Genomic DNA, 17,652 nt, shown 5'->3' with positions numbered 1-17,652 from the left:
GTTTGAGACCAGCCTGGCCAATATGGTGAAACCGTGTTTCTACTAAAAATACAAAAATTAGCCAGGTGTAGTGGCACGCACCTGTAATCCCAGCTACTCAGGAAGCTGAGGGCAGGAAAATCACTTTAACCCACAGTCGAAGGTTGTAGTGAGTCGAGATCACGCCACTGCACTTCAGCCTGGGTGACAGAGCGAGACTCTGTCTCAAAATATATATATATATTTTTTATTATTTTTCCAGAATGTTTTTGCCTTGCCATTGTTTGAATCTGTGAATGGGGAACCCTTGGATACAGAGGGTGGCCTTAGTTTGAATCATATAATATGTAGCCTTTTCACTTAGTAGCAGTGCATTTAAGGCTTCTTCTTGTCTTTTCTATGGGTTGATTATTTCTTTTTAGTGCTGAACAATATTCCATTTATGGATGTACCACAGTTTGTCTATTCACCTTTTGGAGGGTATCTTGGTTACTTTCAAGTTTTGTCAGTTATGAGTAAAGGCTATAAACATCCATGTGCAGGTTTTGTGTGGACGTATGAGTTTTCATGTAATTTGAGTAAATACCAGGGAGTGTGATTGTTGGATCATATGGTAAGATTATATTAAGAAACTGCCAAATGGTCTTCCAAAATGGCTGTACCATTTTGCATTCCCACCAGTAATGAGTGAGAATTATTATTGCTCCACTTTCAGCTTTTGGAGTTGTAGTGTTTGTAGTGTTTTGGATTTTAACCGTTTTGGTAGTTACGTAGTGGTATCTCACTGTTTTTAATTTACATTCCCCTAATGAAAAACAGTATTGAAGCTAGGCATGGTAGCATGTGCCTGAAGTCCCAGCTACCTGGTGGAGGGGTGAGATGGAGGATTGCTTGAGCCCCAGAGGTTGTGGCTACCGTGATCCATGATCGCCCCACTGCACTCCAGCCTGGGTGACAGAGTGAGCCCCTGTCTCACAAGGTTCTGTAGAGGACTGCTGGGAACAGAACTGAACTTCTAAAAGTAAATGTCTTGACAGCTTCTTTCCAAGGCCTGGCTATAAGTAAGGTCTGTAGAGCCAAAAGGAGCATATACTTCTTCTTAAAATTGAGGGTGTTGGCTGGGCACAGTGGCTCATGCCTGTAATCCCAGCACTTTGGGAGGCCAAGGCAGGTGGATCACCTGAGGTCAGGAGTTCGAGACCAGCCTGGCCAACATGGTGAAACCCTGTCTCTACTAAAAGTACAAAAAATTAGCTGGGTGTGATGGCGCATGTCTGTAGTTCCAGCTACTCGGGAGGCTAAGACAGGAGAATTGCTTGTACCCGGGAGGCAGAGGTTGCAGTGAGCCGAGATCGTGCCATTGTACACCAGCCTGGGCGATGATTGAAGCTCCGTCTCAAAAAAAAAAAAAAAGGCCGGGCGCGGTGGCTCAAGCCTGTAATCCCAGCACTTTGGGAGGCCGAGACGGGTGGATCACGAGGTCAGGAGATCAAGACCATCCTGGCTAACACGGGGAACCCCGTCTCTACTTAAAAAAAAAAAAAAAAAAAAAAAAAAAAATTGAAAGTGTGTAAGCCCAAGATGAAACTGGATTCTATTTAAGAGATATGCTTACGTGTATAAAGCAAAGAATAACATAGTCAAATGGAACAAAACTAGAGTAATTAGGGAAACGCAACTCATACCTGTGGAAACAGTGGCATGATTTGTGTCAAATTCTGAAGCAGACTTCCTGGTAAGGCTACTGGACACAGAATACCCTTGAAGGAAAGTATTGAAAAGTAAATAAATAAAAGTGGATGTGAGGCTGGACGTGGTGGCCCTTACGCCTGTAGTCCCAGCACTTTGGGAGGCCAAGGCGGGCGGGTCACTTGAGGTCAGGAGTTTGAGACCAGCCTGACCAACGTGGTGAAATCCTGTCTCTATAGAAAAATACAAAAATTAGCCAGGTATTGTGGCGCATGCCTGTAATCCCACCTACTTGGGAGGCTGAGGCAGGAGAATCACTTGAGCCTGGGAGGTGGAGGTTGTAGTGAGCCAAGATTGTGCCACTGTACTCTAGCCTGGGCGACAGACTCCAGCCTGGGCAACAGAGTGAGACCCTGCTTTTTTTTTTTTTTTTTTTTTTAAAGTGGGTTTGTGCTCTTGTAATGAAAAAGAAAAAAGGTTTAAAAAGGATGTGCTTTTGACCAATATGTAATGCTGTTTCAAGGTAGTACCAGTATCTTGTGTTCAGTGGAACCAAGGTAAACACAAGATACTGGTATTACCTTGAGATAGCATTAACACCTAAGTGGTTTCAGTGAACAAGATTTAAAAGACTAGAATTAAAGCAATTATAAATGTGCAGTAAAATTTTGGACTACTTTTAGATAGACTTTATAAAAAGACTTAAAAATTCCTATTAAAAATTTTGCACTTTGGCCGGGTGTGGTGGCTCATACCTGTAATCCCAGCACTTTTGGAGGCTGAGGCAGGTGGATCACGAGGTTAGGAGTTTGAGAACAGCCTGACCAACATGGTGAAACCCCGTCTCTACTGAAAATACAAAAATCAGCAGGGTGTGGTGTCACGTACCTGTAATTCCAGCTACTCAGGAGAATCACTTGAACCCGGGAGGCGGAGGTTGCAGTGGCCAAGATCACATCACTGCACCCAGCTTGGGCAACAGAGCAAGACTATCTCAGCAACAACAACAACAACAACAAAAATTTTTGCGCTTTCAGGACACTTACAGGCTCCTTCCTATAATCCTAGCACTTTGGGAGACCAAGGCAGGAGGATAACTTGAAGTCAGGAATTCAAGACCAATCTGGGCAACAAAGTGATACCCTGTCTTTACAAGAAAATTAAAAAATTAGCTGGACACAATGGTGTTGTGCCTGTAGTCCCAGCTACTCGGGAAGCCAGGGCGGGAGGATCACTTGAGCCCAAGGGTTCAAGGCTACCGTGAGCCATGATAGCACCACTGCACTCTAGTCTGGGTAACAGACTGAGACTGTCTCAAAAAAAAAAAAAAATAGAGGCCGGGCGCGGTGGCTCAAGCCTGTAATCCCAGCACTTTGGGAGGCCGAGACGGGCGGATCACGAGGTCAGGAGATCGAGACCATCCTGGCTAACACGGTGAAACCCCGTCTCTAATAAAAAATACAAAAAAAAAAAAAGTAGCCGGGCGAGGTGGCGGGTGCCTGTAGTCCCAGCTACTCGGGAGGCTGAGGCAGGAGAATGGCGTGAACCCGGAAGGCGGAGCTTGCAGTGAGCCGAGATCTGGCCACTGCACTCCAGCCTGGGTGACACAGCAAGACTCCGTCTCAAAAAAAAAAAAAAAAAAAAAATAGTAATAATAGTAATGATGATTGCTTTGAGAAACCAAGGCAGGAGGATTGGTTGAGGCCAGGAGTTCGAGACCAGCCTGGGCAACATAGTGAGACTCCCCACTTTCTACAGAAAAGAAAAAAATTAGCCGGACATAGTGATGTGCACCTGTAGTCCTAGCTTTGGAGGCTCAGGCGAGAGGATTGCTTGAGCTCAGGAGTTTGAAGCTATAGTGAGCTGTCATCAAGTCACTGCACTTCAACCTGGTAAAAGACTGCCTATTAAAAAAAATATTTTGAATAAGTAATATATGGTTCAAAATTAGATCTTATACTTACCATGATCCTATCTACTACCCCCACCGCCAAGTTAGTAATCGACTACTTTTTTTTTAGTCTGTGTGTGTCCCTCTGTAGTGTTTTTTATGTAGGTAGATGAAAGCAAATATGTTTTCGTCCTTTTCTGGTACAACGTGGCAAACTATATAACCTATTTTTCACTATAATTTTTTTTTTTTTTTTTGAGATGGGGGTCTTGCTCTTTTGTCCAGGCCAGAGTGCAGTGATGCGATCTTGGCTCACTGCAACCTCTACCTCCTGGGCTCAATTGATCCTCCCACTTCAGCCTTCCAAGTTTGGGACTACAGGAACGTGCTTCCACACCTGACTATTTTGTTGTTGTTGTTTTGTAGAGATGGGAGTTTCCCTATATTATCCAGGCTGGTCTTGAACTTCTGGGCTCAAGCATTTTGCCCACCTCAGCCTCTCAAAGTGCTGGGATTATAGGCGTGAACCACTGCCTACTTTACTTTTTCATTTAGCATGTTGAGAGATCATTCCAAACCTGCTAATAGAGAGCATCCTCACTTCTTTTTTTTTTTTTTTTTCTTATTGCCCAGGGTAGAGTGCAGTGGCGCAATCTCAGCTCACTGCAACCTCTGCCTTCCGGTTTCAAGCGATTCTTCTGCCTCAGCCTCTCAAGTCACTGGGATTACAGGCACGCGCCACCACGCCCATCTAATTTTTTTGTGTTTTTAGTAGAGATGGGGTTTCACCATGTTGGTCAGGCTGGTCACTTACTGCTGACCTCGTGATCCACCCTCCTGGGTCTCTCCCAAAGTGCTGGGATTACAGGCGTGAGCCGCCATGCCCGGCCCTACATCCTCTCTTCTTTTTAACAACTGCATAGTATTCTGTGTAGATGGGCCGTAGTTGATCCACCTAATCCACTGTTGCTGGACAGTTGTGTTAAATTTTCATAAAACATTTGTAGCTGTTTTCTTTCTTAAATGTGTGAGCAGTCAGTCTTGTTGCCTCAAACTCTATTGTGTTTCCTTTTTGTTGCTGTTGTTAGAGTTGTTAGCAGTTGTGAAAAGTTTAAAATTTTTGTAATACTTTATTTCCTGGCTTGCATATAAATCTGAACTTAGGATGTTTTTGCTTTGAAAGCTGTTAACTGGGACTTGATTTTATTTAAGTTATCTTTCATCAAAATCCTGGAGAGTAGAGAGTGAGAAAGAGGAAACAAAGATAATTAACGGGATGAAGTGGGTGGAAAGAGAAATAATATGAGAGAGTAACAGTGGATAAGGGTAACAATATGACCCTGATAGTCATCTTAGATAATAAAAATATTTCACAGTGGCCTGGACTAGTATTTGTTGTGTTGCTTTTTTTCTTTTTCTTTTTTTTGAGACGGAGTCTCGCTCCGTCGCCCATGCTGAAGTGCAGTTGCGCAATCTCGGCTCACTGCAACCTCCGGCTCCCGGGTTCAAGCAATTCTTCTGCTTCAGCCTTGCAAGTAGCTGGAATTACAGGTGCCTGCCACCGTGCCTGACTAATTTTTTTAAATTTTTGGTGGAGACAGGGTTTCACCATGTTGGGCAGGCTGGTCTCCGACTCCTGACCTCAGGTGGTCCGCCCGCCTTGGCCTCCCAAAGTGCTGGGATTACATCCATTAGCCACTGCCTCAAAAAAGTAAAAAATAAACAAATAAGAATAAATAAAAAGGCCAGGCGCGGTGGCTCAAGCCTGTAATCCCAGCACTTTGGGAGGCCGAGGCGGGTGGATCACGAGGTCAGGAGATCGAGACTATCCTGGCTAACATGGTGAAACCCCGTCTGTACTAAAAATACAAAAATCTAGCCGGGCGTGGTGGCGGGCACCTGTAGTCCCAGCTACTTGGGAGGCTGAGGCGGGAGAATGGCGTGAACCCGGGAGGCGGAGCTTGCAGTGAGCCGAGATCACGCCACTGCACTCCAGCCTGGGAGACACAGAGAGACTCCATCTCAAAAAAAAAAAAAAAAAAAAAAAGAATAAATAAAAAGATGAGGATTGAGATTCTAGCCTCTGTTTTAATGAATCTTTATATTTTACATATGTAACTGCTCCCTGGTCATTTCCTTCTTAGCACTTAACATATTTTGCAATTTTATTTTATTTTTTTGAGACACAGTCTCGGTCTGTCACCCAGGCTGGAGTGCATTGGCATGATCTCAGCTCATGGCAACCTTCACATCCCAGGTTAAAGCAAGTCTCGTGCCTCAGCCTCCTGAGTAGCTGTAATTTCAGGTGTGCGCCACCATGCCCAGCTAATTTTTTGTATTTTTAGTTGAGACAGGGTTTCGCCATATTGGCTAGGCTGGTCTTGAACTCCTGTCCTTAAGTGATCCACCCACTTCGGCCTCCCAAAATGCTGGGATTACAGGTGTGTATACCCAGTGTGAGAGTAAAGGGTCTGGCACATGATAGATGTCTGCCAAATATTTGCTAAATAAGTGAAATTGCCGAAGACGTCTCATTAAACTGTTAGAGATGAGAGCTTGACTTACAATTTTTGTGTTGTGTATATACTAGGAGAAAATGTTCACAGGATAGAATAAAAGAATACTCTTTGTCAACTCCTCATTTGATACTGGAATGAAAACAAACTTTCTGGGTTTTATTATATTATGATTTTTCTCCCCTCCCCATCATGGGAAAGGGAGTATCAGAGAAATCACTTCAATTAAAATGTTTGTTTTGTTTTTTTGAGACGGAGTCTTGCTCTGTTGCCCAGGCTGGAGTACAGTGGTGCAATCTTGGCTCACTGCAACCTCTGCCGCCTGGTTTCAAGGGATTCTCCCACCTCTGCCTCCTGAGTAGCTAGGATTACAGACATACGCCACCACGCCTGGCTAATTTTTGTATTTTTAGGAGAGACAAGGTTTCGCCATGCTGGCTAGGCTGATCTCGAACTCCTGACCTCAGGTGATCCACCCGCCTTGGCCTTCCAAAGTGTTGGGATTACAGGCATAAGCCGGCACACCTGGTACTTCAGTTAAAACGAATCTTTGCCTGAGATTAATGCACTGTGGGGGGGGGTACTTTATCCCTTTGAAATGAATAATTTTTATGAAGAATGTTTAATGACTGTGCAATGCTTACGGTAAACTAAACATAAATTTTGTGTGCCATAAATCAGCTATATGAAAAATATGTACATTGAAAAAGTTCAGATATTTTTAAATACTTTGCGATTTTTTTGGTGATGGGATTATTGGAAACATTTCTCTTTTCCTTATTTAAAAAAAAATGACCCACCAAACATTATAGATTATTTTCTTTTAAAATTGATAAGTTGGCCGGGCGCAGTGGCTCAAGCCTGTAATCCGAGCACTTTGGGAGGCCGAGGCGGGCGGATCACAAGGTCAGGAGATGGAGACCATCCTGGCTAACACCGTGAAACCCCGTCTCTACTAAAAATACAAAAAATTAGCCAGGCGTGGTGTCGGGCGCCTGTAGTCCCAGCTACTCAGGAGGCTGAGGCAGGAGAGTGGCGTGAACCCGGGGGAGGCGGAGCTTGCAGTGAGCCGAGATTGCGTCACTGCACTCCTGCACTCCAGCCTGGGCGACTGAGCGAGACTCCGTCTCAAAAAAAAATGAATAAATAAAAATAAAAATAAAATAAAATTGGTAAGTTTCAGGAGTGAATTCTTTATGCCAATACATAGTCATTGTTGAAAAAATACTTTGTTATAAAACAAAACAATTGTATTAGTTTTAGTGAATTTATAGACTAGTTTGTCTTTTTCCTGTTTCCTTTTTTTTTTTTTTTGAGACGGAGTCTAGCTCTGTCGCCCAGGCTGGAGTGCAGTGGCCAGATCTCAGCTCACTGCAAGCTCCGCCTCCCGGGTTTACGCCATTCTCCTGGCTCAGCCTCCCGAGTAGCTGGGACTACAGGCGCCTGCCACCTCGCCCGGCTAGTTTTTTGTATTTTTTAGTAGAGACAGGGTTTCACCGTGTTAACCAGGATGGTCTCGATCTGCTGACCTTGTGATCCGCCCGTCTCGGCCTCCCAAAGTGCTAGGATTACAGGCTTGAGCCACCGCGCCCGGCCCCTGTTTCCTTTTTTACCGATTTCTTCTTTTGTTTTTTATTTTACTTTCGTTTTTTAGAGACGGGGTCTCATACCGTCGGCTAGGCTTGAGTGCAGTGATGCGATCGATCATGGCTCACTGTAGCTTTGTCCTTCCGGGCTCAAGCAGTCCTCCTGCCTCAGCCTCCTCAGAAGCTGGGACTACAGGCATACGCCATCATACGCAGCTACTTAAAATTCTTTTTTTCGTATAGAAGCTGTCAAATATGTTTTGTTACTTACTAAGATTTTATTTTATGATGTATTTAAAATTTTTTTGTGTTTATATTTAGCCACTTCTATTTATTTTGTTTTTATATTAGTTTTTCATATTTTTATTTGTAGTTCAAGTAATACATTTATATGAAAATTAAGTTATAGAAATGTAGGAAAAAAAAAAGGAAAAAAAGCCAATGGTTTTTTGTAATCCTGATTTTCCAGGAACAACCACTGCTATATTTTTGGGTGCATGTCTTTTCGGAGGTTTTTCTGTACACATACAAAAGTGGTTTTCTACTGGGGGTAGTTTTGCTCCCATTGGACACTTATTTGGCAAGGTCTGGAGACATTTTTGGTTATCACAGTTGGAGGCAGGCGCTCCTGGCATTTAGTGGGGAGTGGACAGGGATGCTGCTAAACATGCACAGGACAGCCCTCCATGTCCCAAATAAAATATTAGTCCAAAATGTTAATAATTGCTGAGGTTGGGAAACCCTGATATACAACTATATGTATGTATTGGTGTGTGTGGTGTGTGTATAGATATGTCATCTCATATCCTTTCATGTCTAGTGCCTGGTAGTCATATAATTGTTGTAATAAGTAATTGTTGGGATGAATATATCGATACAAAAGAAACTCATACTGTTAATTTATTTTAAATATTGTTTTATTTCGGCATACATAGATCTACTTTTTTTGTGTGTTTACAAAATACTGTTTTTCTTAAATTTTTTTTCTTTTCTTTCTTTTTTTTTTTTTTTTTGGAGACATCATTTCTTTCTGTCTCCCAGGCTGGAGTGCAGTGGCACAATCACGGCTCACTGCCACCTAAACCTCCTGGGCTCAAGTGTTCTTCATCCTCAGCCTCCTGAGTAGCTGAGACTATAGGTGTGTGCCACCATGCCCAGCTAGTTTTTGTATTTTCTTGTAGAGACAAGGTTTCACTGTGTTGCCCAGGCTGGTCTCAAATTCCTGACCTTGAGTGATCCACTTGCCTTGTCCTGCTAAAGTGCTGGGATTACAGGTGTAAGCCACTGCACCCAACCATTTCTAAAATTTTACTGAAAGAATACGTGCATAAATACTACAATACTTACAGCCAAAATAGTTGTTCCCTACTGAGTCCACCTCTCTAGACCAGCTTTCCAGAAGTAACCACTTTCAACTCTTGTGATATTTACTTATATTTAAATAATAGACTTACCACTATTTCTTGTCTCTGGCATTTAAAAAAAAATGATGCTGCGAAATATCCTGTCTAGCAATATATAATTTTTAAATTTATTTTTTTTTTAAGACAAGGTCTTGCTCTGTCATTCAGTCTAGAGTGCAGTGGTGTGATCATGGCTCACTGCAGTCCTTGATCTCCCGGGCTCACATGATCCTCCCACCTCAGCCTCCCGAGCAGCTGGGACTATAGGCGTGTGCTCCCACGCCCAGCTAGTTTTTGTATTTTTATAGAGACTGGGTTTTGCTGTGTCGTACAGGCTGGTCTTGAACTCCTGACTCAAGCAATCTACCTGCCTCCGCCTCCCAGATTGCTAGAATTACAGGCATAAGCCACTGCACCCAGCCAATTTTTTCTGTTTTGTTTTTTTTGTTTTTGTTTTTGTTTTTGAGACGGAGTCTTGCTCTGTCGCCCAGGCTGGAGTGCGATGGCGTGATCTTGGCTCACTGCAACCCCCACCTACTGGGTTCAAGTGATTCTCCTGCCTCAGCCTCCTGAGTAGCTGGGATTATAGGCACCCACCATCATGCCCAGCTAATTTTATTTTGTAGAGACTCGGTTTCACCATGTCGTTGCCCAGGCTGGTCTTGAACTTCTGACCTCAGGTGATCCTCCCACCTCGGCCTCCCAAAGTGCTTGAATTACAGGTGTGAACCACCACGCCAGGCCCAATTTTTTATTTACTTCAGAAACAGGGTCTCACTGTGCCGCCTAGGCTGGAGTGTTGTGGTGGGATCATAGCTCACTGTAACTTTGAACTCCTACGCTCAAACGATCCTCCTCATAGCTGAGACTACAGGTGAATGACATCACATCTGGCTATTATTTTTTATTTTTGTAGAGATGTAGTCTTGTTATTTGCCCAGGATGGTCTTGAACTCCTGGCCTCAACCAATTCTCCTGCCTTGGCCTTGGCCTCCTAAGTTGCTGGAATTATGGATGTGAACCCCTGCACCTGGCCATCTGACAATATTGAATATTACGTTTTGGCTTCTTACTATGTTAGTAGGATTTATTACACCTCTTATATCTCCTTTCATCATATTCCAATATAGATAATATTTCAGTATAGGTAACTCTTAAGATGTATACTGTGGTTACTTGTCTGTATATTTTGTTTTATTTGGAGTTATTTGCCTCCTTTTTTAATTTGCCTAGTTTTCTAGGTATGTATTGCTGTATTTCCAAAAGGTTCTACAACTGTTAGGTTTTTAAATTAAAGACTCCCAAGCACATCACATTTTCTACCAGTTCTGCCTTTTGTGTGTATGTTTGGAGCGGCAGAAGACTTGCTTTCCAGAGTTGTCCATTCTCTTGCTCTAATGTAGACTTGTTCTCAAGATTTGGTATCGAGTTACTATTCTGAAACTAATGTCTGCTGCGGTCCTTCCGGAAATCTTTTTATTGGACCCTTTCTTGGCTTACTCCTTCATTTTGCTGAAATGTTATCTAATTGTTTCTTGAGAAAAGTTGGATTGGAGGTAAATGTTAGGGACTTAACCTCTTTTAAAAAATGTCTGTATTTTATTTTCACACTTGATTGCTAGTTTGGAAATACACTTTTATTTAACTTTATTTATTTATTTATTTTAGAGTCAGGGTCTCACTGTGTTGTCCAGCCTGGAGTGCAGTCGCTCTTCAGAAGTGCATTTATAGCCCACTACAGCCTTGACTTCGTAGGTTCAAGCATGTCTTTCCACTTCTGCCTCCAGAGTAGCTGGGACTACAGGCCTGCTCTATTGCACCAGGCTATATTAACATTTTGAAGACGTTTCTCTTGTCTTTGAACTTTCATGTCTCTTTCAAAAGGTTTGATGCTGTTATGATTCTAGATCCCTTTTTTTTATTTTTTTGTATGTGTGATTTGAATTTCTTTTTCTTTTCTTTTCTTTTTTTTTTTTTTTTGAGATGGAGTCTCGCTCTGTCCCCAAGGCTGGAGTGCAGTGGTGGGATCTCAGCTCACTACAAGCTCCGCCTCCCGGGTTCACGCCATTCTCCTGCCTCAGCCTCCCGCTTTTTTTTTTTTTTTTTTTTTTTTGAGGTGGAATTTCACTCTTGTTGCCCAGGCTGGAGTGCAATGGTGTGATCTTGGCTCACTGCAGCCTCTGTCTCCCAGGTTCAAGTGATTCTCCTGTCTTAGCCTCCCAAGCATCTGGGATTACAGGTGCCTACCACCACGCCCAGCCTTTTTTCGTATTTTTAGTGGTGTTGGGGTTTCACCATATTGGTCAGGCTGGTCTTGTACTCCTAACCTCAGGTGATCCACCCACCCCGGCCTCCCAAAGTGCTGGGATTACAGGCTTAAGCCACCACGCCCAGGCTACTTTTTTAATTTTAGTAAACACAAGGTCTCACTGTGTTGCCCAGGGCAGTCTCAGGAGCTACCCTGGGCTCAAGAGCTGCCCTTCTGCCTCAGCCTTTCAGAGTTCTAGAATTACAGGCATGAGCCACCATACCCAGCCTAGATTTCTTTTAAAGGGTGGTTTTACCTTTATGTAATGAAATGTTTTGAGCATAGTAGAGTTTTTGTTGTTGAATTTTTCTCTCCATGATTTATTGGTTTCCTCAGAGTGCCTTTTTTTGTTGTTTGTTTCTTTTTTTTTTTTTTTTTTTTTTTTGAGACAGAGTCTCACTCTGTCACCTAGGCTGGAGTGCAGTGGTGCGATCTTGGCTTACTGCAACCTCTGCCTCCCAGGTTCAAGAGATTCTCCTGCGTCCCTCCTGAGTAGCTGGGATTACAGGCGTGCATGTGCCACCACATCTGGCTAATTTTTGTATCTTTAGTAGAAATGGGTATCACCATGTTGGCCAGGCTGGTCTTCAACTCCTGAGCTCAAGTGATCCACCCGCTTCAGCCTCCCAAAGTACTGGGATTACGGGCGTGAGCCACTGTGCCCAGCTAGGTTTTCTGAGCTGTACTTATAATTGGTTATCTGACTCTCCAGATAACTTTCTGTCTAATGTTCATCCTTGTGATTTAAAAAATTTTAGCTATGTAAAAAGAGAGTTTATCATTCTTGTATTTTGAGTAGAGCCTGCCTGCAGGATATTCTATCCCTGCTGCATTCTTTGGTGTCAGATTTCTTCAAATCATCTGTTAGTGAATCTTTTCACAATTCTTTTTTATATCTCTATTAGTATTGTGAGAGGAAACCAAAAACTCAAGACCCTAATTCACTATGCCAAAGGAAAAATATTAAGCCGAAAGCTGTGTCATGCAAGAAATTGCCGTTCCTTTTGTTTATAAGTAGATAGCTACAGATAAAAGGTTAAATATTTCCACAGGTAGCTCTATGTTTACCTTATGTAAGGTGTCATTTCCTGATCATGAGACAAATACATCGTTGACTGTTCTCCTACCTGCTCCTCCCCTGCCATCCCTTCTCCTAGATGGAGTCTCTCTCTGTCGCCCAGGCTGGAGTACAGTGGCGTGATCTCGGCTCACTGCAACTTCCGACTCCTGGGTTCAAGCGATTCTTCTGCCTCAGCCTCCTGAGTAGCTGGGACTTCTGGCGTGTGCCACCATGCCCGACTAATTTTTGTATTTTTAGTAGAGATGGGATTTCACCATATTGGCCAGGCTGGTCTCAAATTCTTTACTTCATGATCTGCCCGCCTCAGCCTCCCAAAGTGCTAGGATTATAGGGGTGAGCCACTGTGCCCGGCGCTGCTCCTTTTTTTCTTGCAACATGTGGATTACCATACTTTTCTTCTTTTCACCTGTAGCCCACTTTTTCCCTTTAAATACTGAAGCCCTCAGCATCATCTTTGGAGAAAAGTTTAGACTGTTTCTGGGATTCCCTGTTTAGTTCTTCCAGGCATGTCCTTAATCTTGGCAAAATTAACTTCTAAATTGTTTGAGACCTGTTTCAGGTAATTTTTGGTGTACAGTATGTGGTCACTTTCCCCCAAGATTCTTTTTTAAAATTTTTTTTCTGAGATGGAGTTTCACTCTTGTTGCCCAGGCTGGAGTGCAATGGCATAATCTCGGCTCACCACAACCTCCGCCTCCCGGGTTCAAGTAATTCTCCTGCCTCAGCCTCCCAAGTAGCTGGGATTACAGGCATATGCCACCATACCCAGCTAATTTTGTATTTTTGGTAGAGACAGGATTTCACCATGTTGGCCAGACTGGTCTTGAACTCCTTACCTCAGGTGATCCACCCGCCTTGGCCTCCCAAAATGCTGGGATTACAGGGCTGAGCCCCCGCGCCGACCTCTTTTTTAAAATTTTTATGTATTATAACTTATTTTAGAAATACAACTAGTACTTTTCTTTTTCAGACAGGGTCTTGCTCTGTCATCCTTACTGGAATGCAATGGTTTAAGTGATTCCCAGTTTAGTTCCCTACCAAGTAGCTGGGACTATAGGTGTGTGCCACCATGCTCCTCTAAGTTTTTTTTTAACTTTTTTTTTTTTAGCCAGGGTTGCGCCCTGTTGCCTAGGCTGGACTGGAGTGTGGCAGTGTGATCATGGTTCACTGCATCCTCAACCTCCTGGGCTCAGGTGATCTTCCCACCTCTCAGCCTCCTGAGTAGCTGTGACTGCAGGCGCACGCCATCACACTTGGCTAATTTTTTTTGTATTTTTTGTAGAGATGGGGTTTCGCCATGCTGCCTAAGCTGGTCTCGAATGCTTGGGCTCAAGTGATGTGCCTGCCTTGGCCTCCCAAAGTGCTGAGATTACAAGTGTGAGCTATTGCGCCCACCCAGAAACTTGGTGATACAGGGTCTCACTCTGTTGTCCAGGCTGATCTTGAACTCCTGGGCTCAGGTGCCTGGGAGGCCTGTGTTGGCCTCCCAAAGTACTGGGATTATAGGCATGAACCACCATGCCTGGCCCACTAGTGCTTTTTGTATCCTCTACAAGAAATCTCCCTTTGCTACCAAGTTTTTTTTGTTTGTTTGTTTAGTTTTGTAGAAAGACGTGTTTTGCATTAAGGTCTATCTTAGTTTATTTTGTGTTGCTATAAGGAACACTTCACGCTGGGTGACTTACAAAGAAAAATGGTTTTATTTGACTCAATTCTGTTGGCTGGCAAGTTGAAGATCGAGCATCTGTATCTGGTGAGGACTTCAGTCTGCTTCCACTCATGGCTGAAGGCAAAAGAAAGTAGTGTGTGCAGAGCTTACATGGCGAGAGAGCAACAGACAGCTTTTGCTGGAACTAATAGAGTGAGAACTCACTTGCTAGCCACCTCCAGAGAAGGCATGAATCTATTCATGTGGGATCCACCCTCCATGACCCAAATGCCATTAGGCCCCACATCCAACATTGGAAATCAAATTTCAGATGAGGTTTGGAGGGGACAGATATCTAAACCATAGCAAGGTCTATAATCCAGCTTGAGTTTTTTTTTTTCCCCCAATTTTTAAATTGTAAAATACGTATAAGATAAAATTTACTGTCTTAACCATTTTCTTTCTTTCTCTTTCTTTTTTTTTTGAGACAGAGTCTTGCTCTGTCACCAGGCTGGAATGCAGTGGCGGGATCTTGGCTCACTGCAACCTCTACCTCCCGGCTCAAGCAATTCTCCTGCCTCAGCCTCCTGAGTAGATGGGATTACAAGCATGTGCTCTCACGCCCAGCCAATTTTGTATTTTTAGTAGAAACGGGGTTTTACCATGTTAGCCAGGATGGTCTCGATCTCCTGACCTTGTGATCTGCCTGCCTCGGCCTCCCAGAGTGCTGGGATTACAGGTGTGAGCCACCAGGCCCGGCCCCCTCCCCCGCTTTTTTTTTAGAGGTGGAATTTCGCTCTTGTTACCCAGGCTGGAGTGCAATGTCGTGATCTCAGCTCACCACAACCTCCGCACCCCTGGTTCAAGCAATTCTCCTGCCTCAGCCTCCTGAGTAGCTGGGATTACAGCCATGCGCCACCACGCTCAGCTGATTTTTTGTATTTTTAGTAGAGACGGGGTTTCTCCATATTGGTCAGGCTGGTCTCAAACCCCCAACCTCAGGTGATCCACTTACCTCGGCCTTCCAAAGTGCTGAGATTACAGTCATGAGCCACCGCACCTGGCCTGATTTTTGTATTTTTAGCAGAGATGGAGTTTCGCCATATTGGTTGACCAGGCTGGTCTGGAAACTCCTGACCTCAGGTGATCTGCTTGCCTTGGCCTCCCAAAGGCCATTCATAACAGATAACAGATCCATTTATCTGTTAATGGAGACTTGGGTTGCTTCCAATTTTAGCAATTGTGAATATAGTGCTGTGAACATAGGTGTACAAATATCTCTGAGATCCTGCTTTCAATTCTTTTGGTGCAACTGAGTTTTACTGACTATGATAAATTTAGTGCTTTCTATCTGATACGGTGCTTTTCTCAAAATGTGAATTTAGGGCATTCAGGTTGTTTTTTTTTTTTTTTTTTTTTTTTTTTAGATGGGGTCTCACTCTGTTGCCCAGGCTGAAGTGCAGTGGCAGTGGCATTACATAGCTCATTACAGCCTTGATCTTCTGGGCTCAAGTGATTCTTCCACTTCAACCTCCCGAGTAGCTCTAACTGCAGACGCACATCACCATGGCCGGCAAAATTTTTAAAATTTTTTTTGTAGAGACAGGGTCTTGCTATGTTGCCCATGCTGATTTTGAACTCCTGGCTTCAAGCAGTCCTCTCACTTTGGCTTCCCAAAGTCCTGGCATTATAGGAGTGAGCCACTGCATTTGGCTGCTGCTGCTTGTTCCTCTAAAATTCAAACACTGATTTTTGTTTAAGTTGTAAGAATACTTGAATTTTTGGTGGACAGTTTCACATGATATCACCTGACTGCTCATTTAAGGCTACAGTGGCCAAACATACCAGATTTTTAATCTGACTTAGATACTAATTTCAACAGAAGCATCCAACACAGCTAGGTACTCCCTGTAAACCTTCAGCCCTACCACCTCTGCCTCATTCAGTAGATGTCTTTACAACTCCCACTTAACGGAGACAATAGAATCCTATCCAGTGGGGAGTTCTTTATTGTTACCAAGTCTACAGATTGTATATGTGCACACATATCCCCTTTTCTTAGGTTGCTATTAATATGAGAAACATTTCTGTCCTTATAAGGCTTATCTCTACCTATTGTTTTTTTTTTTTTTCCTTCATTGGCTGTTTATTTGGCACCTGCTGTGTGCCAGCCACTATAAATAAAATGAAGCCGTTGCCCTATTGAAGCTTAAATTTTAGTGGGTAGAAAGTAAAGTTTGTTGGGTGGTGTTAAGTGCTATATAGAGGAAAGTAAAGCAGAGAAGATTGGTAAGGAATGAGTTGATGTGTAACATTATTATTTAAACAGGGCTCCTGGGAAAGATAACCTCACTACTGAAGACCAGATACCTTTTGTTTTTCTTTACTCATCATTACTGCTGCCTTTTATGCTAAGATGTTTTCCTGGGTACCATTTAAAATCTTTTATTTATTTATTTTTTTAAAGATTCTTGCAGTGACTCGGAATTGTATCTTTTTGAGTTATTTTCCTATTGGTTGCCCTAGTTAGGATTAATACCCATTTTAATTATAATAGTATATAAAAGAACTTTGTTCCTATAAGCTTTATTTCGTTTCCTCTTTGTGCAGTTGGTGTCCTACAAGTTATGTCTCTCCATTGAGTACCCATCAACACAGATTTCTAATTATTGCTTAATGTGATTGATTGCCTTTTAAATTGAGAAGAAAAAAAGACTTACCCCCTGCCGCAGAAATACATTTATACTATCTTTTTTAGTTACATATGGAGTTAACTTTACTAGCACTCTTTTATTTTTTAGGTGGATTTGAATTACTCTCTGGTGTCTTTATATTTTAGCCTGAAGGATTCCCCCTTAATATTTCTTTTAGGGTAAGTTTATTAGCAAGAAGTTCTTTTATGTTTTGGTATGGGAATAAATTAATTTCTCCTTCATTTTTAAAGGATAGTTTTGTTGGATATAGACGATCTCTTTTCTTTCAGCTCTTTGAATGTATCCCACTGCTACCATGGTTTCTGGTAAAAAGTCAGCTGCTTTGGGAGGATCCTTAGTATGTGATGAATTGCTTCTCTTTGATGTTTTCAAGATTTTCTTATTTTTATTGGCTTTTAATCATTTGATTTGATGTATCTTGGTGTCAATCTCTTTGAGCTTATCTTACTTGTAATTCATTGAGCCTCTTGGATGTGTAGATTAATGTTTTCTATCACATGGGAAATTTTGGGCTGTTATTTCTCCAATTATTTTTGCTGTCCTCTCTCCTTCCTTGATTCTCATCATGCATATGTTGGTATACTTAATGGTGTCCCACAGGTTTCTGAGGCTCTGTTCATTTTTCCTCATTATTCTTTCTGTTTCTCAGACTGGCTAATCTCAGTTGACCTATCTTCAAGTTGGTTGATTGTTATGCCTGCTCATAGCTGCTGTTGAGCCCCTCTGTTGAGTTTTTCATTTCAGTTTCCATACTTCCCAATTCCAGAATTTCTGTTTGAATCTTTCTTATAATTTTTGTGTCTTTATTGGCATTCTTTATTTGGTAAAATATTCTCG

At 42.7% G+C, this 17,652-nt stretch overlaps 1 protein-coding gene across 5 annotated transcripts in view; it reads left to right on the top strand.

Moving 5' to 3' along the window:
- Positions 1-17,652, top strand: part of STRN3 (striatin 3) — a 134,026-nt gene that overhangs the window by 9,751 nt on the left and 106,623 nt on the right. The window lies entirely within an intron of this gene.

This window comes from Macaca fascicularis, chromosome 7 (genome assembly GCF_037993035.2).
Source record: "Macaca fascicularis isolate 582-1 chromosome 7, T2T-MFA8v1.1".
NCBI lineage: Eukaryota > Metazoa > Chordata > Mammalia > Primates > Cercopithecidae > Macaca > Macaca fascicularis.
Note: the sequence above shows the minus strand (reverse complement) of the source record. Positions and strands in the feature narration are given on the sequence as shown.